This window comes from Anser anser (assembly GCF_964211835.1).
Source record: "Anser anser genome assembly, chromosome: 2".
NCBI lineage: Eukaryota > Metazoa > Chordata > Aves > Anseriformes > Anatidae > Anser > Anser anser.
In genome coordinates, this window is record NC_139721.1 from 73,646,884 (window position 1) to 73,670,381 (window position 23,498).

The window sequence follows — 23,498 nt, forward strand, 5'->3', positions numbered from 1 at the left end:
AAGCACACACCGCCGCCTCCTCCTCCTCCTCCTCCCGTGCTCCTGAGGCCAGGCGGAGCCCCACGGAGCTCCTGCAGGGGGGCACGTTTCACCCGCACCTTCCGCACTTTAGCGGCGCTCCCGGCTCCCGCACCGCCAACCGGCAAAGCAAACCAAAATACCTGCTCCGGCCACGGGAAGCCAAGGCGCTGCCAGCTGCCGGCGCAGCCCCGCGGCCGAGGTAGGGCTCCCCGGAGCCATTTAAGAGCCCCCCCCCCCCCCCTTCCTCCTTCCCTCCCCGCCCGCCTCCGGAGCCCCGCGGGCCCTGCCCCAAACTTTCCGGCGGGCCGGGCAGCGCCGCCCCGGCCCCCTCGGGGGGCTCTGCTGGGCGCCGGGCAGCCCCCAGCCCGGCCGCCGCCTCGCTCCCTACCTGCGGGCTCGGCTCCGGGCCCCCCGGCCGGCTGCCATGGCTGGGCTGCGGGCTGCCTGCCCTCCTTCCAACCCTCCTTCCTTCCCTCCTCGTCTCTCTCCCTCCCTCCCTCCCTCAGCCGGAGCCGAGGCCCCGCCGCCCCTGGGGGCGGGCTCGCCGCGGCCCCGCTTCCCTCACATGGCGGCTGGGGGGTTTTTGGGGGGCCGGGGGGCTCCGGGCCTCGCAGCAACGGGAGGGAGAGGGATGGAAGGGGGTCGGGGAGCTTTGTGAGGCGCCCTGCCTCGGCAGCCTTCCCTGGCCATGCGGGGGGGGAGATGGGCGAGGTGGGAAGTGGGGTTGTGCTTCCCAGCGGCTGGCAGGTGCTTCGGCACGGCAACGTTTTCTCCCTTTTGCAGGGGAAATGGGCAGAAGCGGCTATTTTAGCAATAATGGCTGAAGCGCCTTCAGTCCGGCTGCTGGGACGGAAACGCCAAAGAAAAGCTGGAGAGGGGTCTGTAAGCGTGGTGCTTTCCTTCTGGAGCCGGGCAAAGGCTTGGGACCCAAAAGGTTATTTGCTTATTTGCTCGCTTATTTATTCCCTGTTAACCTGCATTAGATGACATAGCAGTGCAATAATTTCTGGGTTTTGCTGTATAGATGTTCCAGAGCGGTCCCAGGTGCGCTGACCCCGCTGCTGCAGTGGATCCCTGGCAGCCTGCGGCGCCCTGCTCCTCCTGCTCGTGGCTGGGGCTGGATTCCCCTGAGTACTTGGCACTAGAAGAATTTTTTAGGCTAGGCAATGTTTTCAGAAATGTTTTCATTAAAACTGTAGCACTGCAGTATCCGCACTCAGGAGAGCAATGAAAATTTGCTGGATATTAATGTTTCACTGGTAAGTACCTTCACGAGTGACTGTTACTTGTGAAAACCCAGGCACTTAAACTGCTCCATGGGAGGATGCAGGTGCTAAACTCTTTGTCAGCTGGGTTCTCTGAACATCTATGAGTCTGGCCTAGCTTACAAAATTATTTCCATTAACACCATCTCATAACTCTGAGTCGAATATTCACCAGACAAATAATGGTTTAATCTTCTAAAACTTCAAGATACAAGACTAAAGTTTTGAAGGATGCAAGGAAGCCAAATAGTTACACTAGCAGAATGAAATTCCAGATTGCTATACAGTTTCTAGACTATATGTCATAGAGCTAAGCTAGACCTTTCTCATTTCCTACTAATAATCATTAAGAAGTATTTGTCTTCTAATTATCCTATCATTACTTCTGAATAATGAATTGAATCTTTGCTTTTTCTTAAACAGTAACTTTATGCCTGATATAGCTTAAACCAGGACATGGGCTGAGCAACCAGTATGCAACATCACTTATAGTGTAAGAAAAACTTGAACTTTGCACTTACAAGTATGTAAACTTTGCTTTCAGGCAGAAGTTAGTGGTGGCTAGAGCAAGACAGAATGAAATAGAGGACCTGGGAAGGTAAGGCTGCCTTTGATGAAGAGGAGGGAAAAGCTAATTTATGGTTCTAACATTTTCACGTGTTCCCATGTGAAGCTCTGGTACGAAGGCTGAAAGGATCTTGAGCATTCGGAACTCTCTGTAGGAGACCTCTGCCTCTCCCTGATCTAACTACTCAGCACATAGATCAGCCAGGGCTGAAGGTTCAAGATACTGCTGTGTGAAAGGAAAGGCAAACCCTTAGAGCTTTCAGAGGATCAAACTGCAGCTCATCTTTGCCTCCTTGGCCAAGTAAGAAGTGAATATCCTGTTCTCTTCATCTTAAAGATTTCTTATTGAACTTCAGCCTCTGTGCATTCTGCTTCACAGATACATCAAGTGATGGATAGTACCTAGTGCTAGGACCTTTGCAGAACTGAGACCTGACCACTTTGTAGTGTTGTACTATAAAATTTAAGAATACTATAGTCAAAATCTTCCATATCTGCTAGTGGACCAAATGTTTGGTGTTTCCTTCAATGTGAATTCTAAACTAGAAAAGAGAAACATGAGACTCTTACTTCAAGGCCACTTGTAACAACTTCTTGTTACAAGAAATGCAGGTCCAGGTTTCCCCATTCTGCTCTTCCACTAGGCAACAGTAGCATCTGCAACTGCAGTAGTAACTGCATCTCTGGATGAGAATCAAACTCTGCATCTCTGTTCAAGGCACTTTCCCTTCTGTTCGTCTGCCTGAGATTCTTGCATTAGCTAAAACAGTCATGATACAGTCATCACACTTCTTTTAAAACAGTCTATACTAGTTTATCTTAATTCTGCTAGGAAGCAGTTAAAGGTAAAACAAAAAGGCTTCAGTAGCTGAAATAGAAATGGTGGTGTCAGGGAATGATTTAAGTTAAACTGGTATGATGACCGTTTTCTTTAGCCCAGGCTTGAGAGAGTGCAAAAGCTGGCTGTTAGACAGGAAACTTAATTAAACATCTGCTCTCTAAGGTTAGGGATACTGAAATTTTGAAAACTGTTTTTTTTTTTTTTTAATGAGTAGCCTTGGTGTGAAGAAATAGACCCCAAACATAGGCTATACCTTTTACCAAGTTAAAAACCAATTGTCTGCCTGTTAATAGCCACATGAAAACAAAACCTCACAGCTATTCAGGCACTTCATCTGGACATCTAAGAGCACTGAAGACAACCATCTTTAGCCTAACACGAGTAGAGTGAGGCCTGGAGTATGTGCATGCTCACCCCAATGCAGGCATACAGCCTCCTGCAGCTTCCACGCACCAGGGGGCATGTACCGCATGCTTTCCTTCACCTGCTCTCATGCAGGCAGCATGCCCCATCTTTCCAAATGTAATAAAAGAAGTTTCTCCTGGTATCCCCCTGTGTTCAATGAGAACACATAGAGACAAAAAAGGAGGAACCTCTGCAAGCCTGTGGAGTGAGAGGTGTTCCCGTGCAATGGCGGGGTGGGCTTTGATGATGTGGTGTCACTGTGAGTATGGGGCATACTCAGTGTGAATCGTGCAGCAGGATGTGTATGCCATTGAGCATCTCTGAATGTCCAGAATTTTATAGGGGAGAAAATATCCTCAAAGAGTGACTCCTCCGGCTATGTGCACTGTCAGATTTGCTACTTGGGGAAACGGATGATCATTCCTTTTTATTTTGCTTCGTTTCATTATTCCTCCTGAAAGGAAGAGAGTTGTTATATGAAAGGTATTTTTTATTGTGGTGCTAAAGTGGCAGTTGTTCAGGCAGGTTCACATCACAGCTTTAGAAAGGTAGCAATTTGTGGAATAGTATTAGCCCAGCTGTATAAAATAAGGCCTTCAAATAGCAGTCAGTCTGGAAACACAAAGAGACAAAGCCAAGGTACACATTACTCTAACAATTCATGTATATTTGAGAGGCTGAATTATAAATAAGCAGTTTAAACAACTCTTCAAGAAAAAAAAAAGCAAGCTTCCATAACTATTTTAAAACTAGGTTAGCTTTCATCTTTTCATTTTTATTTCTTCTATTTTCTTTATGCCATGCCACTTCTCAAAGGCTACTGTGCACACACTGCTCTAGTTCTTTCGTTTTTCACTACTCTGACGTCTCTTTAGTTGACTGATAAGTAGTTATTGAAGAATTATCACACAAGCTGTAGTTGCAATTGTCTGTTGTCATTAATTGTTTTTAAATTATTCATCATATAATGATATGTTACAACATTATTTTTTCTGCTTAACATGCAAGAATACAAAACTTAAAAATCCCTTTGTCATTTAGACTGTGGGCTCTCCAGTACAAGGACTTTCCTCACGCTTCTGCAAATCAAATTTTTACATGCTTGGAGATACATATTGTTTATTATTATTTTTACTTGCAATACAAAAATCATCTCCATAGACCATGGGAAATTTAAGCTTTGGATGTCATCTGTTTATGAAACATCTTTTAAAAAAGGTCTTTGCTGCTACTGACTTAAGTTCTGAAAAGCCCGCCTTTAACTTATGATTTGTCTCTAGTAAACTTTAGCAAAATCTAGGTAAAATAGAAATAAAACACATTCTTAATTTAAAAAAAAAAAAAAAGTCTTATTCTAAACTGTGGGAATGAAGATTGGTTTTGTTTAAAACAACTCACGGCTCAAGTAAAATCATGAAGAGAAAAGCTCACTTTCTGTGGTGAGATCAATTTCTCTGCCCCTTTAAGCTCAGAGGAAGCTAATGTATATATTCCAACTCAGCAACAATTCCCTTTATGCCCATTAATGCAACATTAAAGAGAGAGGGAAACACATGCTACTTTTTTTATACAACATGTACAAGTTCTGCCGGTTTAAATCACTTTTCTTTTATATGCCTGTTGCAAAGCTGACGGAGGTTTTGCAAATGTAAACTTTAGAGAAGTGTTATTACCATCTTAGCCACAGTAGCTAAATAATACTAAAAATTGAGTAGTGAAACCTTTGGAGAGGGAGAAGGAGAAGCTGAAACCATGACCTGTGCATATGGGTTCATTCTGAGGAAAAATAATTGTGTATTCAAAGCACAATATTTTGTGCTTGTAATTACGGGACACAAGAGTGATTATAAATGGGTTTTCATGCGCATATTTTCACCCCAATTTTAGTTGCCCAGGGGAAATTTAATTTTAATAATAGCTCACAAGCTTATTTGACGTTACTGCATTTTTGCTTGAAAAGAGGTAACAAAGCATGTTTGCATGTACATATGTGTGGGCATGTACAAAATAGCATGGAACATTTAAATAGAGTATTTTCTATAAACATAGTATTAACAGTATACCTCATTCTTTCCCTTTGCAAACCAAAGGATGCACTTTGGTTTTTGTTTTTGCATTATTGTTGTGTTACAAAACTGAATGAAGTATTTCTAAAGCTTGTGCCTAGCTCTATTCGGATGGAATCTGAAATTCAGTTGAAAGTACAGATCAGTGTTAACTTTTGCCTTTATTATTTATAATTACCTTATTTTGTTTGTTACTCAAGTTGCTCTAGATACATTTGTGCTCACAGTAAATTTCAATAGAAGAATCATCAGCTTTCACAGGTTTCATGGAAAAAAACAAACACTGTTCCATATTGTTTGACATTTTAAATTAGTATCTTATCCTTTCATAGTTTTTTAATATTACTGGAGGAAAAAGAAGCAACCATCTGCCCCCCCAGACAAAAACACAACTTTCCTCTCCAGTTTTCACAGGATTTCTCAACTGTTATGGTATTAAACATTGAACTAGGCTTAATGAATAAGTGGAAATAAAAAAAAATATCTTCTCAACCCTACACGAAGATAACAAAAAATAAAGGCTCTTATTGTCAAAACTGATTTAGTATTATAGCTCAAACCAATATTTAATTTCATTCTTTAATTTTCTTTAAAACTTCCATAACAGGAATTATACGGTTTAGTATTTGTTTTTCTTTAAATTATTTGTAAAAAAACATAGGTTATTTTCAGAATGATGCATACATATATATGCATCTGAAATTAAAAAGAATCTTTTAAAAAGATGTTTTTTCTTACTCAAATACTCATGACAACATTATTAATATATAATAAGACCATGGATAGTTGGTAATTATAACTCATGTCCCACAAAGACAAGCCCTTAAAATCTGAAAAAAAAAAATTAAAAAATTGATCTTCTACAGCATTTGCTTCATCAAACATGTAAAATGCTTTGTATCACAACTGATTTTTTTTTCATTTGTATCAGAGAAGCAAATGAAATATATGGTGAAATGAAGATTGCAAATTCAAATCTTTGAAAGTTTAGGGATTCACAGTAATGTGTGTGAAAGCCTGCATTTCTCACTACAGTTTACAGAATTAAAATTACCACCAGCCAGCTGATCCTGTAATGTAATGATTTGCAAACTCAGAGAACATCATGCATCTTAGGGGATAATCCCCAAAACTCACTGAGCGTGCACCTCTAGATATAAAAGCTTTGGTGAAATGCTTTCCAGAGTGCATCTTCAAACTTTTCCTATTTTCTGCCCTTCCTTTGTTTCATCATTACTATGTAGTTTGTAAAGAATGAATCTTTTACAATGACATATACTATATAATGCACATGCATGGGGTCCTGTTGCTCTCCTTTTGAACTTGTTGGTCAGGCTCAGCTAAGCTTGGTAGAGGAATTGAATCCTTAAAGCTTCACAAAAATGGCTTGGTAGAGAAGAACAGCCTTCTACTGGTTGGTACTGAAGGTGTGCGGTGATCTTGTCCCTTACTGCACACCAGCGACGCGACTCTGTACGACGCAGCACCTGCATTAATGCCCAATGTATGCTTGACACAATCAGAACTTAAACCTATTATTAAGACATCAATCTATAAGAAAATTCTGCTAATTCTGTTGTTCAAACCCATGTGCTTTCCCAAGAGGGTGGTCACACACTGGAACAGGCTCCCCAGGGAAGTAGTCACGCACCACGCTTGTCGGAGTTTAAGAAGCGTTTGGACTGCGCACATAGTCACATGGTCTAAAATTTTGGGTAGACCTGTGTGGTGCCAGCAGTTGGACTGGATAATCCTTATGGGTCCCTTTCAACATGGGATATTCTATGATTCTATGAACATCACCCTTCTGTACACTATTGTAGAATTCTCTGTACCTCTTAGCAAGTACTTCTGATACAGTACCAGGTATGCAATGGATTATTTTGTTGTCCTTTTTTTAAATTAAAGGCCCAGTAAGGCCTTTAAAGTCATTCATATAAGTTTGATAATTTCATAGTTTAAAAAAACTGCACAAATTACAATTTGTAACATTGAAACTTTCATGAATTGCACATTCCCAAGTGTTCTGTCTTTAGATCTAATTACTGGAGATGATTACATTCAGTAAGTTCTGCAATCACAGAGGCTGCTGATATAGTTTTCTGTCTGCTTTTAATGAAAAAAAGTTACATGGCTCAGAAATTATGATTTAGACTATGAGCTATCAGAGCAGAGGAAAAGAAAACCACCACTAACAACAACAAAAAAACAACAGAGTATGCAGTCTTTGGGCTAAAACTTGAGCTGGAAAACAGACAAATGAAAGTTATTTTTCTGTGTTTGCATACAGGGCCTAGAGACCCCCAATAAACTGGGACCCCCCACATGTAGGCACTGCACAAATGCTTAAAGCATTAGTATTCGTAGAACTGCACATCCTCCAGTGACCAAGAAAGAAGGGAAGGGAGAGCATCCTGAAGGTCAGTAACAGCAGGTCAGTAACAGAGCTGAGAGGGAAATACAAAGCTCCCGGTTCTCTCTCTTCTTCCGTTCTCAGTACTCCATTTGCTCCACGTTGCCTTTGTTCCCTAGTAAGATACTGAGTTCATAGCTGAATAGCTGATATACTAGGTCCCTTTTATGGATTCAAGATTTAGGTGTTCATTCATGCGAAAGCTTGATGCCTTGTTCAGTTGTTATCACCAGACCTTGCTATACTGATGTCATTAGAACAACAGCAGCAAGCAGGGTGCTAATGGTACCACGTCTGACATGAACGAAATGGACACGTTGTGTAATTTTGATAATGAAAGTTGGTTGTGCTGCTTTAGTTTACTGTTTGTTGGAAGAAGATAAGAAACAAAGCAATTTCCCTGGCTATCCACAGTCGTGCTGGAGAGTTATTTCCGGCAGAGGCTTGTAAATAATGGACTCTTCGCATTAGGTGGTTATAAGATACATGAAGAAGGGGAGAGCTTAGATGCTGCCAAGATCTCCTCTGTGACACGTGACCAGTAGATCAGGGATTGAATGTTCCATGCCAAGCTACAAGATCACTCCCTCCCCTGCCTAAGCTTATTTAACCCCATGGTCCCATCTTCCCATTAAAATACCCTGACCACTGGTCTACCGGCAATTAATTTCTCACATGATACCATTCTGTTTAATACACATAACACATTTTGTTGGAGAAGGAGCCATCACTACTTTCAAAGCAGAACATCTCCAGCAAGAAGAACTAAGCAAACCTCGTCTCACACTGCCCTATAGCTCAGTTCAGGGCTTAGAAACAGATGGAAGAAAACGTGGCTCAAATCCTAATAGTTCCGTGAAATCTAACCCTAACTAGAAAGTATTCCCTAAACATGACCCAAACAAAATTTCACATAAACAGGGCCTTGTGCTCCAAGGTGTCAGCCCCTGCTAATGCAAGCCTATTTAACTTGTTTGTAGAAAGGCTATCATAGAGCACGAACCAGCAAAGCTCTAGCTGAAAAAAAGTTAAAAGTCAAGTCTTGCTCTAGCAGTAAAACAGTTGTTGAAGACCTTTAAGAATATTACACCAAGTCAGCCATAAATTGGTTTGGTTGAACTAACCACTCCTAACTTGGCCATCCTCATAGGACATTCAATTCTTAACTTCAAAGGTTTTCAAAATAAAACCTTCCTTTCCCCATTAGTAAAATTAAATGAGGCTTTAGCACAATTACTGACTCCTCAAGCAGACACAGGCTGTAGAACAAGTGCAGTAATTTCATAAAGAGCTGTAGCCTGGGTCTGCCTAAAAACAGCAGCAGCAGCAGAGAAAAAGAACAAGCAAACCAGTTAATCTGGTGGCTATAAGACTTGGGAAGTCTTTCCACAGTCCTACCTAGCCAAGCAGGTAACTAGGATAGCAGTGAACCAGATTGTCAAAGGACCTGAGCCTACTGGGCACTTAACTGCTCTGAAAAAATGGCAATTAGTGTCACAGGGGAAACAAACAAATGTCCAGGACTTCTGAAAATTTAGCCCTTACCATACACTAAAAGCACACTGTCCAGTTCTTTTCCTTGGTTCTTAACTGCAGTTCAGCCCCCATCACTATTTTCTGCAAAATAGCTATCAGCTGAGAAAGCAATCTAGGTGTTGACGTTGAAATGAGCTTTGTTCCACTAGCTGTTTGATTTCTGAAACTTAAATAATTAGAGTTCTTTATCCTCATGTCATCTTTTGTCTTCCTTTTATTACAAGGCTCCAGTTAAATTTCTTTTCCTGACAGATTTGAGAACAGATGTTTATTTGCACATTCACAATTTTCATGGACTATTGGGATGAATTCTAGAACTTTTATTCAAGAAATTAGGTTTTGTTTCACACCACTAACTTCTACATAAGGATCATTCAAAGAACTGGGAACAAGTTATTCCTTAAAGATAAAGCTGTCATACCATTCACTCTTTTATGTCTGATATTCTGTTGGGGTTTCATTTTCCCCTATATCAGATGGAAATCAATCATTTACGATTGTTTTTTTTGTTTGTTTGTTTGTTTGTTTGTTTGTTTTTAAATTAAGGAGAGGAATAATTGAGATGATTTGTAGTCACAATGTTAGATTCCTTGCCACGACTCCATCAAACGCTAGCTGGGGCCTTTGGAGAGACCCCCTGACACGCAACCTGCAGCCACCTTAAGCAGTCACATTTCTCTCTGTAAGTTAAATTTCTTTAAAAAATCTCATTTTATCCTCAGGCTGAATTTCTGTTTCTGTAAATTCTGATCTACAGAGATATCTACTTCCCATTGAAGTTGATCAGAGCTGCAGGTGACCGGAGCCTTTATAGCTCAGACCCCTAGGCTGCATTTCTCCCAGAGTACGAATGTTATTAATATTAGCTAGCTGTCTTTGGGTAAAAGCCTAGTGAAAAACACTTTTGGTCCTTTCACGGAAGTGACATGGCTGATTATGGCACAGGCTTGCAACTCTCTTCCTCAAAGTCTTTTGCCTGGAGTTTATTTTAAAACTTTTTTTTTTTTTTTTCCTAGTGATGCTGTAAGTAAGGAGTAAACGTGTAAGAATAGGCTCTCAGAACTTTTTTACTTTTTCAATTAAGCAGAATTGAATGAGATAAAGGAAGGAAAAAAAAATCCTTCTTTCTCCAGTGCTTTTTTTTCTCAGTTGGGATTAATTTTTCTTTAGAAAAATGGAGAAGGTTATATCTGCTTTTGCAAAAGAAAATATCAAGCACACCTGAGGTCTTAAACAAACAGTTCCTGCTGTTAAACAAATCTGTGGTGAATTGTAGATGGAAGAAAGTCCCTGGAGCAGAGGCAAAACTCCAGTAGTAGTTCACTGGGTCTGTATCTAGGCTCTTGCTTTGGTTCTAATGGGATTTCTTTGACAGGTTGACTCGGGCTTTTGATAGAAGCAAAATTTAATGAGAATATGTTCACTGCTTCCTTTGCTGCCTTAGTTCATACGATTGGTTTCCAGGTTTGGTGTTACATATTGCTCTTTAGAGTCTGGATTGCACATATCACAACTGTAATTTAATTTCTATAGTCTTTTGTGCTGCAATACTCAGATTACACTATCAACCTACTCTACTTTGATGTGTACCTGACAGATATTAATTTGCCAGGAACTTGGGTTCAAATTAAAGAATACCATTTTGCCCTCAAGCTTTATGATTGTATTAATTTTACGTGGCATGGTTTTGGTAGCAAGGGTCTGCAGGGTGGCTTCTGTGAGTAGAGCCCAGTCAGATCAGAATCAGCTCCAGCCCGGCTCCAAAAGGGACCTGCTGCTGGCCAGGGCTGAGCCAGGGAGCAACCCTGTTAGACCTCTGGGAGAGCAGATTTAAGGAAGGGAAAAAAAACTGCTGCACCACAGCACCTGGGAGAGAGGAGGGAGAAACTGCAGACCTCAAGGTCACTGCAGTAGGAGGGCAGGAGGTGCTACAGAGCAGAAGTTCCCCTGCGGGCTGTGGAGAGGCCCCTGGTGGAGCAGGCTGTCCCCCTGCAGCCCATGGGTCCCACACGGAGCAGATCTCCACGCTGCAGCCCGTGGAGGAGCCCCCGGTGGAGCAGGTGGATGTGGCCTGGAGGAGGCTGCGGCCCATGGAGAGCCCCCGCAGGAGCAGGCCCCGGGCCGGAGCTGCAGCCCGTGGAGAGGAGCCCACGCAGGAGCAGGGGGCCTGGGGGGAGCTGCCGCCCGTGGGGGACCCGTGCTGGAGCAGTTTGCTCCTGGGGGATGGACCCTGTGGTACGGAGCCATGTGGGAGCAGTGCTTGAAGAGCTGCTGCCTGTGGGCAGCCCCCGCAGGCTCAGTTCAGGAAGGACGGCATCCCGTGGGAGGGACCCCGCGTGGAGCAGGGGCAGGGAGGGACCGTGAAGGAGCAGCAGAGACGAAGGGTCAGGGACTGACCACAGCCCCCATTCCCTGTTCCCCTGCACCACTCGTGGGGAGGAGGTGGAAGAGGGTGGATGGGGGGTGGGGGGGAGGGTGAGGAGGTGTTTTTAGTTTGCTTTTATTTTCTCACTGTTCTAGTCTGTGAGTGATAGGCAAGAAAGTATATTAATCTCCCTATGCTAAGTCTGTTTTGCCTGTTGCAGTACTTGGTGAGGGATCTCCTTGCCCTTATCACAACCCTTGACTTTTTTCAACATATTTTCTCCCCCTGCCTTTTTGAGGAGTGGGAGTGAGAGAGTGGCATGGTGGTGCTGAGCAACCTACTGGTGTGAAACCACTATAATAATTTAAGATTGCCAAACATGCCACAGGATAAAGAAGCCACGTGGATAGATACGGTACTCTTTTACTTGCCAGTTGGCAGCTGGACAGTCAAGGGCTCTTGATGTATTAGAAGTGTTTTATTATTTGGTTGTTGAGTTTATGGCAAATAGGTACCACAATTCTTCTTCATCTTCAACAGAGGTTTCAGTAGGTGATTCAGGAAGAAACCTGCTTTAAATGATCCATTAATTTTTTTGTCTAGAGGGGAGAAATTTAGTGTTGTGCTGGAGTGAGGATCCCTCAGTCCACAGGGTTAATTGATACAATTGCTGAAGAGGGCTGTCAAAAGCCAAACAGTCGATTATATCAAGGCCGTAGGAGCTTGACGACAAGCCTCAGGTCAAATTTCTCGTCACAGATATATGCAATATATTGCAAACAGCACTGATGCTGCATCAGGGACAGAATGTAGTAGCGACACAGGGAAAACTGGAACACTGTGTCCGACTTTCGGGGGGGACGAAACTTGGATTTTACATACTCAGAAAAGAACTAGCATAAAGAAATAATGATTCATTTTAACTATAAGCATCTAAGAAGAATCTGGAAAATAGACCTAAAGGGGTATATGTCATCCCAGAACTGCACACTATAAAAATAAAATAAAAAAGTACACACAAAACCCAAGCCAATAAATCCTCTTCCTTCGTCTGATCTGTTCCTGCCCCCTCACAATAAAGGCTCATTGGAATGAAAAATAAAAGATATCTCAGCTCTGCCTGGAGAATTGCTCTGGCAGTGCAGTAAGTGGCCTGCCAAGGAGAACAGCAGGGAAGAATTCAGAGAGTCAGTGGCAGGTTTTGGGGGTGGGTTGGGTTGGAATTTCAACATCATTAGACTGTGTTTGCAGATCCATAGTAAAGTATGGTTAGAACATTTACTGAACTATCCCAATCTTCTTTCAGAGATTTTAGATTTTCTCGATTTAGACTTACGTTTGAGATCATCACACTATGAGTTAGAATATGAACGGGTGTGTTCAGGAGGGAGAAGACATCTGAGAGAGACTTTTGAAGTGTTTCTGGATCACTGACATATTATAAGTAAAGTGATTTTCCATTCTTTTTAAGGAGTAGAAAGTGAATTGTGCTCAAATTAAATAATTCATATTAAATTGTATTTGATGATAAAGAGCCCAGAATATCTAACTTTCATTCCCCAAAGCCACAGTTATTCCAGTAGCATTCTCAGTGCTGCATCTTATATTGCCTAGCCCAGTATCTATGATTTATAGATCTCAACATCTCTCTCCAGATCAAGGATTATTTACATAAGTGTGGAGAAAGAAATACATCCATCAAAGACCACCCAATGGGAATGACTCACTGGCATAGACGTGGCAAAAGCATAGACGTGGAAGTTTCCTGCATCCTATTGAATTGGCTCAGCCACTGGATAACAGTTATTGTCCTGCTGCCCAATTTCCCCCTTTGAAAATTCCAGTGAAGCAGCTACACTCCCATAGCTATGTCCAGTCTCCCTCAAGGGGTACTGCTTAACAGAAACTCTCATCAAAAAATTTCCATCCGGCAGAGTGCAGAGTACAGGCAGCCTGTATCAATCTTAAAATCCCAGGTGAAAAATAAAAACAAAACAAAAATCTGTCAGACTTTTTACCTGTGTACAAAACTATTTAAAAGCTATACAGCAAACAGGAAGTTAGAGAATTTACCTGTTTCCCAAAGGACTGCCTTCAAATAAAGTACATCACAAACACAGCCTTGTCCTTGCATGCTTATTTTGTTCCACCTTCAAAAGGACTACACCAGTAAAGCATAGTCACAACTGGTACGTATCATAACTGCTAAGACTGTTGAAATATCTGGTATGTTCTTATGAGGCTTTGATTTGGAGGAGAAAAGTCACTTCTTTTTGCTTTCACTTCTTGCTCAGGATAGACCTACCAGACCTTTTCTCTTCCACTGTTCTTTGAGTGTCTGGGCTTCTCTTCCACAGTATCCAAAATGCAGCCCAAGATCGTGTGTGTGTGTCAGTACACATATGTTCTTGGTACCGACCAGAAAATAATACCCAACGTATTCTGTTCTTTGATTCCTGTCACTGAAGAATAACATACTAACATTAGTTTTGCAAGGGAAGAAGAAACCTAACCATCTCTTTGAAACAAACTACATGAAGAGCTCTTGGAGGAAACAAGGCCATAACAGGGAAGCTAAATGAATTCTTTGTGTCTGTTCGCTCTGGGAGAATCTTTCTTTACAGTGGTGCATCAAAGCATGTGTCTCAAACTGAAGGTTTTAAAACAAAATTGATATAAAAATCAGCAATGATTTCTCAGGATTCTTCCAAGATATCTAGCTTAATACTGAAATAGAACAGTAATGTACAATTTCTCACATCAGCCTTGTTATCAGAAGAATGTAACATCAACTGATTTAAGGGTTTCATGGGGTTCCAGAGATAGTAGTTACAGAAAAGTATGACATCTGTAGTGCGAAAATCTATAGAAGAAAATCTGACTTATACATATTGGCTGAAAAAATGATGATGAATAAAAATAGTAGGCATATGAAGAAAATAATATATTATAGGAGGGTCAAGCAAGACATTTACGCTTCACAAACCTGTTGGCGTTCTTTGAGGAAATCAACAAGTGTGGGGATAAATGTGACCCATTAATCAGGAGGAAAGAGATCTTATAAAAGTCTTTCCTAGAAGACTTGAATATGTTTGAGAAGGAAGCATTTCTTATGAAATAATAAGTACTTGTAAATCAACAACTTTCATTTGGCTGACATGCAAATTTGGTGAGGCCATAAAACATACACAAATTTATAAATGCATGGCAAATACGTTACAGCAAGGAATGAACCATGCATCACAAATTTCTTAAAATTCTTAAGTCACTGAAAATATGGTGAAGAATGACCCAGCTAGTGAAATGGACTAAATTGCAGTTTACGTAAAACTTTAGACAAAGCCCTTCACCAAAAGACACTAAAAATTGAATTGTTGAGATTCAGGAGAAAGATCCCCTCATGTACAGAAAACTATCTGGAAAGTGGGAAACAAAGAACCTGTTTTTTCCATGGACAGATAGGAGTGGTAGAATTCCCCAGTCAGCTTTTTTTTTCTTTTTTTCTTCTTTTCTTTTTTTTTTTTTTTTAAACCATATTATGAAAGGATCTGGAAAAGGGGTGAAAAGAGGAATAACAAAGCTTCATATAATATGACAATCAATGTTTAGAAAAAGTTAAACAGCTGACAGACTTAACATTAGGTATACAGACATAGTTTGAAATCTAGTGCCCCAGGCTAACTGACAGTCAAAAAGAAAAACAAAAAGAAATATTAGGAACTATTAGGGAAAAGTAGAAAGCAAATAGGAGACTATCATCATGGCACTTCATAAATTTACATCTTGAATGTTTTGTATGGTTCTGACCAAAAGTACCTGTGAAGATGCAAAGAAGAGCAAAATGATATTTAAAGGTATTGAATGATTTGAATTTGAGGGAAAGTAAATATCAAAGATGACAGAGAGCAAGGGGAAACAGAAATCTGCTAGATAACTATGTAACAATATGAGGAAGAGTAAGGGAACAATTTTTCTGCATTTGTTGTGCTACAGGAAGTAGGGATACCCAATGATCAAGTTTAAAGCAAGTTTGAGCAAGTTTAAAGTGAACCCAAACCGCTGTTTTTTAATATAATACATACCTATATGGTGGAGTCAATGTCTACAGAATATTTTGTGTTTAAAGAGCAGTTAAAAATTATGAAAGAAATGTCAAAGGTTATTAAATAGGATGGCCCAGATGCAACTTCTGGTTTAGGAAGTCTCTAAACTGCAGACTGCCAAGAGCAATAGTGAACACCATGAAAACTTTATTCCATTTCTGTCCTGTTTTTACATTTTTTTCCCTTGCTATCTGCCATGAGCTACTGTCAGAGACAGAAACACAGCACTAGAAATGAACCTCTGTCAGGTTTCTTACGTAAACCTGCCTCATGGTTTGGGGGATTACATGTGGCATCTCATTTGCTGTACATGTTTATTTTTGAATTCTGTTTGTTAGCATCTTTTCTGCAATTTTCACAGATTCACTGCAGCTGGCTACGAGTTTAATTAAAAAAATAACAGCCTGTACTTGATATTATTTCTTTCTCACAGATTTTTACTTTTGGATATTACTCAGGTTTTTATTACAGAATGTCAGCTCTAGACCACTGTTTTCTAAAAGGACACCACCAACTTATATTAAATAGTTTTAATCTGCTCTAACTATTCCCTATTGTCCAGCACATTTTCTGAGATACTAGAAAAAAAAGCATTTCTTTCCTTATTGATTTTTTCTTTACTATAAAACAAAGCATTGATTTTTTTCCTTCTGTCTTGTGTTTCTAATAGTACTTAAATTAACATGGTTCATTTGTATGCCACCTTACCAGGACTAATGCATCCTTCTTGTCAGACCAGCATCACCAATAATAGAATGTAGGAGCCTCCACTTAATCAGCAACCTGATAAATGGTGCTTCAGTTGACAAGAGCAATGGTTAGACTCAGACTTCCTCTATGCCCTTGGGCAAGTCTCTTAATCTAGCCTACATTTCAATTCTATGCGTACAGAATAGGGAATTTTTTTATCTATCCCATATATGTTTGAGGATGACAAAGACGGATTAGTAAATGTTACATATGCTCAAATACTTCTGCAAAGACACAGTACATGATCCCATTATTTGGTTTCAGAAGAATGAACATATCAGAGTTCCACTGGCACAGCCTCTCTTGTTGCTGCAGTAATAAATACATTCTTGAAGCTGTAACATTTATCCTTTCTTGCTGAAAAGTCTTCTACTTTAAGGTACAATTCAGCATCACTGAATAGAGTTTGTTTTTGTAGAATAGGCGGGATTCTGTGATTCTTGGAAAATTTGCTACCACTTAGTTTCCTTCCTATGAGTTTCAGCTTTCCTGCTCTGCAATAACTGCCAAATAGGCCAACCTTACCATTATGCCTTGCAGAATTATTAGATATGCTCATGTCATGCTTGTTCTTCAAACCATTCTCCAATAAAAACTAACGCTTAACTACCACTTATTCATTTGCTCCATTTTCTTTGTTGCTTGGAGCATCTTGTATGTTGGTGATGGCGGTTCTACTTTGGATTAGTTTAATTTCAGTTTGGTTTTCTATTTTTTTTTCCCTTCTGTATAACTCCAGAGCACAAATGTGAGAGGGTTTGGAAACAATTATAAAGACTACCCATTGTTCAAGAATTTGACAATAAAGTAATGACTTTTTCTATCTTAGGACAGGATTCCACAAACTAAAAACTCAGAACTGAGTGCTGGAAGAAGTTTCCCTGATAACTGAAGTGCTCTTGTTATCAATATAAACCTGGCTAGAAGAAAACACCTTCAGAGCTGGATTTGACTCCAGCCAGTGCTTAGATCCTGGAAGAAGATCCAATGCTATAGGATTCTTTCATTCCATACAACTGAAAACCCCATGGTAAGTGCACAAAGAAAAAGAGTCCATTGACCATGGCATTAAAGATTGTCTCTTTAAATAGACTAGGCTCCTCGGTGGAAGAAGGGAGGTGTGAAAAGTATACCGTTCTTATGGATGAGGTATGAAGGGAATAAAAATGCTCTAAGTGATAGAATAAAGTATGTTAATGTTTTTATTGCATTACATTCTCTATCAATTCAGAAAAAAAATATTTAAGTAATATTGAATGCGGTGAAGAAAACTAAATTCAGAAGAAATCCATGTTAGAAGTAGTCTAATCTATTCACACAATGTTGCAATACAAAGATTGTTGTATATCCAGGTAGACACTCATTTTTACTCTTCAAAGACAATTTTGCCTGTAAAATTGAGTATCAGAAGAAAGGAGCACCACACAATAGAAAAACACAGTGTAAGTGAATCATTCATACTTGTCAGAATTTGCTGATTCTGTGGAATGTCTCCTGAGCCTGAAATGTGTTCTTAAAAACTGAAAAGAAGTCTTAAATACTGCACTCAAATTGACAGTCAGCACATTATCTTTTTTTTTCTTTTTTTCTTATTTGAACAATAAAAGGAAGTTTAGAGTTCACTAGTTACAAGTACTTATTAAAAGGCTAATGGAAAAAGGCAGGGCTAAAAGTGAAGTAATCTCTAAATACAAAGGCTACAGCTTAAAAAAAGTAGTTACCTGTCTTTCTTATACACAATGGCATTGGCCATCTAAGGCATTTAAAACCCTTCGGCAATTTTGGCGATTGCACACAAAGACAACTTACAGGCAAGCATTCCAGAGATGTGCAATCTTTTGGGTAGACAAGGGAGTGGGCAGCATGCAGTGAAATTCTCAGGATGATAACCATTCAATTGGAAAACTATTTATTTATTGAATTGCATAAGGTCAATATTGAGCTGTGAGACTTTTGCAGATGTCTTAATTTTTTCAAAAATAGATTCAAACTCAGAAAAAAAAAACACTATATTGATAAACTGTTGTGAAACAGGTTGGTGATTTTCATCATGGGAATGAAAATCCCATACTGGATAAGCCTCCATTCATATAAACTGCCATTGACATTAACTGGCATCCTTAATTATGGTGTTAGTGATGACAGTAGGGATTCAGCTGGCACTGGAAGCTGAGCAGCCTTCTCATTTTGTGTATGTCATCTTCAGCCAGCCAGAAGTATAGGGGTGTAGTGGCACGTTGATCTGTTATGCAGATTAAAATGATTTTTCCATATTATCCTGAAATGTTACACCAAGACTAAATCCCTATCAATATTTAATTAAAGGGAAGCCATATATGACAGTTTTGTTAATGGGCCATGAAGCACCTCTCGCAAGTGGCTCTGGCTGCTGTACATAAGCCTTATGCTTTCAAATGTTTGTAGCTGCACAGAAAGCAGCTGTGTTGATGGAAAGCTCTCAGCTAAAAAAACAGCACAACTGTTGGAAAAAAAAGTACCACCTTGTGTCTGCAAGGAATGAAGAAATAGTGCAGGGTGTTGCAGAACCTGTAACCGTTTGCAGCAGCAAACAAAGCACATCTCAGGATAGTAGTTTATAACCTCGACAGATAGACTTGGGGAGGATAGTATTAAAACAGACAGAAGAAAAGATGCAGATGAGTAAATAAAGTGATGTTCCACTTGTCAGCAGTCTTACCTAAGGAAGTCCTGGGAGTAGAGACAGTCCAAGCTAAATGATCTCCTCAGATCTCTACCAAGCAAACTGACTTTTTCCTCTTCACGCTGCAGGTAAACTACACACAATCACAGCTTCGATCGGGTTAAAGCTGAAAGCAGTCGATTCATTTAAAGAGAATGAAGTCAACTTGGAAAAAACTTCACAAAGTGAGAGAATTATGTAGCACAGAGAAAGAATCAAATTAAAGTGGCAGAGCTTTGTAATAAAAGTGGGGAAGCCAGCAGCTGGGAAGCCAGCCTGTGAAAAAGGAAAGAATCAACACTTTTTCATCTGGGACAAAAAAAAAAAAAAAAAGAAAAAAAAAAGAAAAAACAAGTTACATAATATACTGCAGCACATTTGATTTTTTTTCCCTTTTCCAGCCAGAAAATCCCTATAGGAAAATAAAAATCTTAGTGAGTTTCATTCTGCTTCCATAGGTAGGCAGAACATATTGAGGCTCTGAAACTGAGATTAAGTCATAAACATGAGGCGTAAATACTTGGGTGTTTCAGTCTACTCTGGAGCCCATGCAATTTAGGCAACTTTGAGGATGTTTAATCTTCAGTCATCTCCCTGGTGCTGCCCCATGTAGCACTTGGCCCCATGTGCACTTGGCCTAAAACTGTATACTTTGATGCCGATCTGTCGCATCCTACACTTATCACTTCCATGTTTAAACTTGCATGAAGTACTGACAAAGCAATTTCATGGCTGTTTTCTACTCTCGAGGCTGTTTCATGGCTTTCAAAAAGGTGCTGGCAGTGCCTGGTACCCAAATCTGAGTTCTGTCTTCCTGAATGAAATACCTGAATCCTTTGGCTCATGTTGAAAATATTCTTTCTGTGCTAGGCACACGCATGTGAATGTCTTGCCTGCATTTTGAGCTGCTCTTCTCATTACAGGTGACACAACCCAAGACCAAGAGGTTCATTTCCTGAAAGCTCAGAGAAATGAGAGGATCCAGGGATGCTGTGCATGACCCGAAACAAAGTTTTTCTCCTCCCTGTGCCTAAACAAAACCCTCGATAGCCCAGCGCCTCAGGCCATACACAGCAAATCAGTTGGCACCACAGGCTGGTTTGGCAAAGATTTTCTATGGATGCTACTGAAAATAAAACTGAGAAAAGCACAGCCTCAGCAGGCGCAGTCTTACACACAGCCTGGCACAACAATCTGCCATAGAGGGCTGTATACCCTGAAGAAATTCTTATACATGTGTTCACTTTCAGCATGTTTCAGTTCATCTTCCTCTCTGAAATAGACTGCTATTAACCCTGCACAATCTCATTTTCTTCCCAAAAGTTAATCTAGGTTTACTTTTACATGAAGAAACACTTTTTCCACACAAAACCTGCAGAGAAAGGGTAAAGGAGGCCTTGCTTTGTGGGAAGCATCGTTGTCCTGGTGCCTAGCCAAAGCTTCGCCAAACTGAAGCACTGATGACTTATTTTTCTTGTCAGCAGAGCTCTGAAGTCATGGAGGGAGGAGCTGATCATCCCTTGTGTGCTTTTCTCAACAGAGGGCAAAGTGGAAGCTGCACCCCCTCTTTTGGGCAGCTCCTCAGGGCAGCCATGCCTAGCAACTCATGCATATTTGGGTGAAGAGCAGGTCCCTGCCTTCCTCGCTGCAGGGCAGCATGGCTGTAACACATGCTAGAGGCACAAATCTCTGCTGTCATCAGGGCCAGCTTATCCAATTTGCTCTCCAAAGAATTCCACATTGCTGTTCCGTTTTTATTATATCCGTGCTAGGCTGCAAAACTGGCCCCTCATCTCGGCAGCATCCCCCAAGGAGCTGACGGGTTCTTAGGATCTCCTCGAGTGCCTCAGGGGCCAGGGCTGGAGCAGCAGTGAAATTACACTGCTTAGCTCCTGACTCCCAGCACAGCAAAGAGCATGCATAATGAAAGCAGAAGACATCCTTTCTTTGCGCCCAGGAAAATCCCTGTATTCAGTAAACAAATAGCACCGTGAGAGGCATTCCAGGGGTTGTCTTCTTTATACAAGGAAAAAATAATGTTTTTCTAAATGAATTTGCCTTCTCATAAATGCAAGCTTGGTCTAATCTGTGCATGTTTTAGCCTAGAGAGAGGCCCTGCCCTCTAGGAAATGCTGCTCATTTGTGCAGAGTAAATTAGCTACATGATATGTTGCATTTTCCAAATGCTGAAAAGCTTTGGCTCCTCATTTCCTTTTAACTGGAATATTTTCTCAGGTTTATAAGACCAAATACTGTATTTTGCTCTAGTCTGTGCTTTCAGATGTAATATGCTCATGCTATTTGAACTGAAGCCACTATGTCATTGCTGAATACCCATGCTAAAATCTGCATGTATAATAAAGATATACACATGAACTTATATAAATATTATGCATACATGCATTAGATACATATGTATCCCATTTTAAAAATTAATTGCTAAGGATCCTTTTATTTTTTCAGCCATACAGAATGTTCTATCTTTAATGAGTGCATTTGTGTAAAAAAGAATGTTTTAAATAATATAAATTAATAAATATGTTCCAATTCCAAACCAGCACGAGACTGTGAACATTATTTCATTCAATACTAAACATGTTGCCACACCGTTTCATATGCAGATTGGCATCTGTGTAATCTTTTTATAAGACATTGACTGTGATTGTACCTATACCCCAGCAATTTCGTACAACCAAAGCAGTAAGACAGGTGACCTTTTAGGCCGAGGAAGTAAGCACGCCACAGCTGAATTCGTCCCTTGTCACAGAGTACTGAAGCAAACCTCCTTCAAGACTTCCCAGTCATGATTTCACTGTGATCCAGAAGTTTTTTGGAATTTCCTGGAGGCAACAGTGTTCCTTCTGTTCTGCAGCACATGCTCTCAGACATCAGTAGAAATCCCGAATAAAACATGTTGAGCTCAGTCTGCACAGATACCTCCTGATTCTGTTCAGCAGGGGTCGACACGTGGGACATCAATGTCTTATACCTCCAAGAGAAGGTTCATTTAGTTGTCTCTGCCTTACATCTTCCCTGCCACAGGTGCTCACAGTCGCTCTTGTGGTCCCAAAGCAATAAAGAAGCTGCAGCTCTACATCTACAGGAGCAAGTTTCTCCTCATGAGAATTCCTACTCAGGAAGCACAGCTAGCTGATATTTTTAGCAATGGCTTCACATCAAACATCCCCATTAGACTGCAAAGGTGCATATCATGTGCTTAGCCCCCTCTAAGCTGAGACTTAAAAACCCTGATCATTTAGCCAGTCCTGCCTGGTGGCATCCGGGCAGCAGCTGCTGGATCTAGGGGTGCCGGGCTGAAAAGATGGAGGGAAAATGGACATTCATTGAGCTTTGGTAATTAACATTTTTTTTGGGGGGGGGGGTTCTGGGCTGAGGAATACAGAGCTATCAGTTGCGTTTTCCTTATCTCTTCCTTTTGTGGATGTAATTTTATGAACAAATGGTTGATCCTAAGTAGCACTAATGTGTTATAGAATAGAATACTGGAATTAATTGATGCTACTGACCTGCTAGCTCACTTGCAGGAAATCAGTGAAAGTTCATCACATGCTACGACAGTCTCTAACAGCTACTGACAGAAGGAGTAGAAAGAGGAGAAAAATACAGGATAATTCAAACACAATAAGCTATTGAATTTTAAGGACAGTGGTATTATCAAAACCTTTATGTGAAGGAAAAAGAAAAATAGCTATAATTGGTGACTTGAATATGTAATTCTTTAATTATGCCAGTCATCAGTTTAGAGTCTGAGGAGCTTTGTATGTACACATACAAAAAGAAACACAACACTGTGGACCAGAACAAAGAGGTGTGGAGTTGCTGCAGGATGCACTGGCATAAGACTGGAAGGGCTTGGATAACTCTGACCTGTTTGCACAAGTCTCAGCTGCTTGGATGCCCCGAGCTGCACGAGCTCTTGCTCCATCATCCCATGGCTGTACGTCATCCTGCACTCCTCCCACCTCCTCCTGTTCCCTCTCTTGTCATTCCTGTCTTATCCAGTGAACTGTGTTGAACCACACCAACGCCGTAGCCCAGAGCATACCTTCATTGTGGCCTAGCCTAAGAGCTTTATTCAGCCTGTCCTGATGAGGCTGCAGACCAGGGAAGCACGCCAAGGTTTAAAGCAACAGCTGTCATGGTCAACCTGCCAGCCCAGAGCATCCATCTGTGACTGACCAGCTGCCACGTACCTTGAAAACATGGGTGCAAAAACATGCTTCCCTACTTTTTGCTACCCTTTCTCTTACCCTTCTGTGTCTGTTTTGTCAAGTGTGAGAAAATTACCCCTGTTCTCGCAGCAATCAACTTGAAGAGGCAACAACACAACTTTCTTCCCTGCTTCATTTGACAGCCTAGGAAACTCTCTGGCAGCCTCCTTGGGACAAAGGGGCTCAGTAGGCTTCAGCAGTTTGCCTCGCATAACCCTTCAGCCCCAGAGTCA

The 23,498-nt window shown here is 40.9% G+C and overlaps 1 protein-coding gene and 1 long non-coding RNA gene across 8 annotated transcripts in view; one reads left to right on the plus strand and one right to left on the minus strand.

The window, feature by feature from the left end:
- VWC2 (von Willebrand factor C domain containing 2) overlaps positions 1–809 on the minus strand; it is a 57,054-nt gene extending 56,245 nt beyond the window's left edge. For 3 of the 4 annotated variants that reach the window (XM_083826794.1, XM_083826798.1, XM_083826797.1), the window contains exon 1: positions 410–809. The gene's annotated coding sequence lies outside the window, so the exon portion shown is untranslated. Of the gene's footprint in view, positions 1–161; positions 267–409 lie in introns of those variants that run through there. The other variant, XM_083826795.1, reaches the window with a different exon arrangement.
- Positions 81–21,587, plus strand: LOC310895419. Of its 4 annotated transcripts, none has more exons than XR_014580661.1 (7): positions 81–220; positions 805–955; positions 1,046–1,280; positions 1,831–1,884; positions 7,456–7,599; positions 17,162–17,362; positions 19,957–21,587. It is a non-coding gene; the product is annotated as an uncharacterized lncRNA (long non-coding RNA). The 4 variants fall into 4 exon arrangements; XR_014580662.1 differs by having other exon boundaries at positions 7,456–7,585; XR_014580663.1 differs by lacking the exon at positions 7,456–7,599.
- The last annotated feature ends 1,911 nt before the right edge of the window (positions 21,588–23,498 follow it).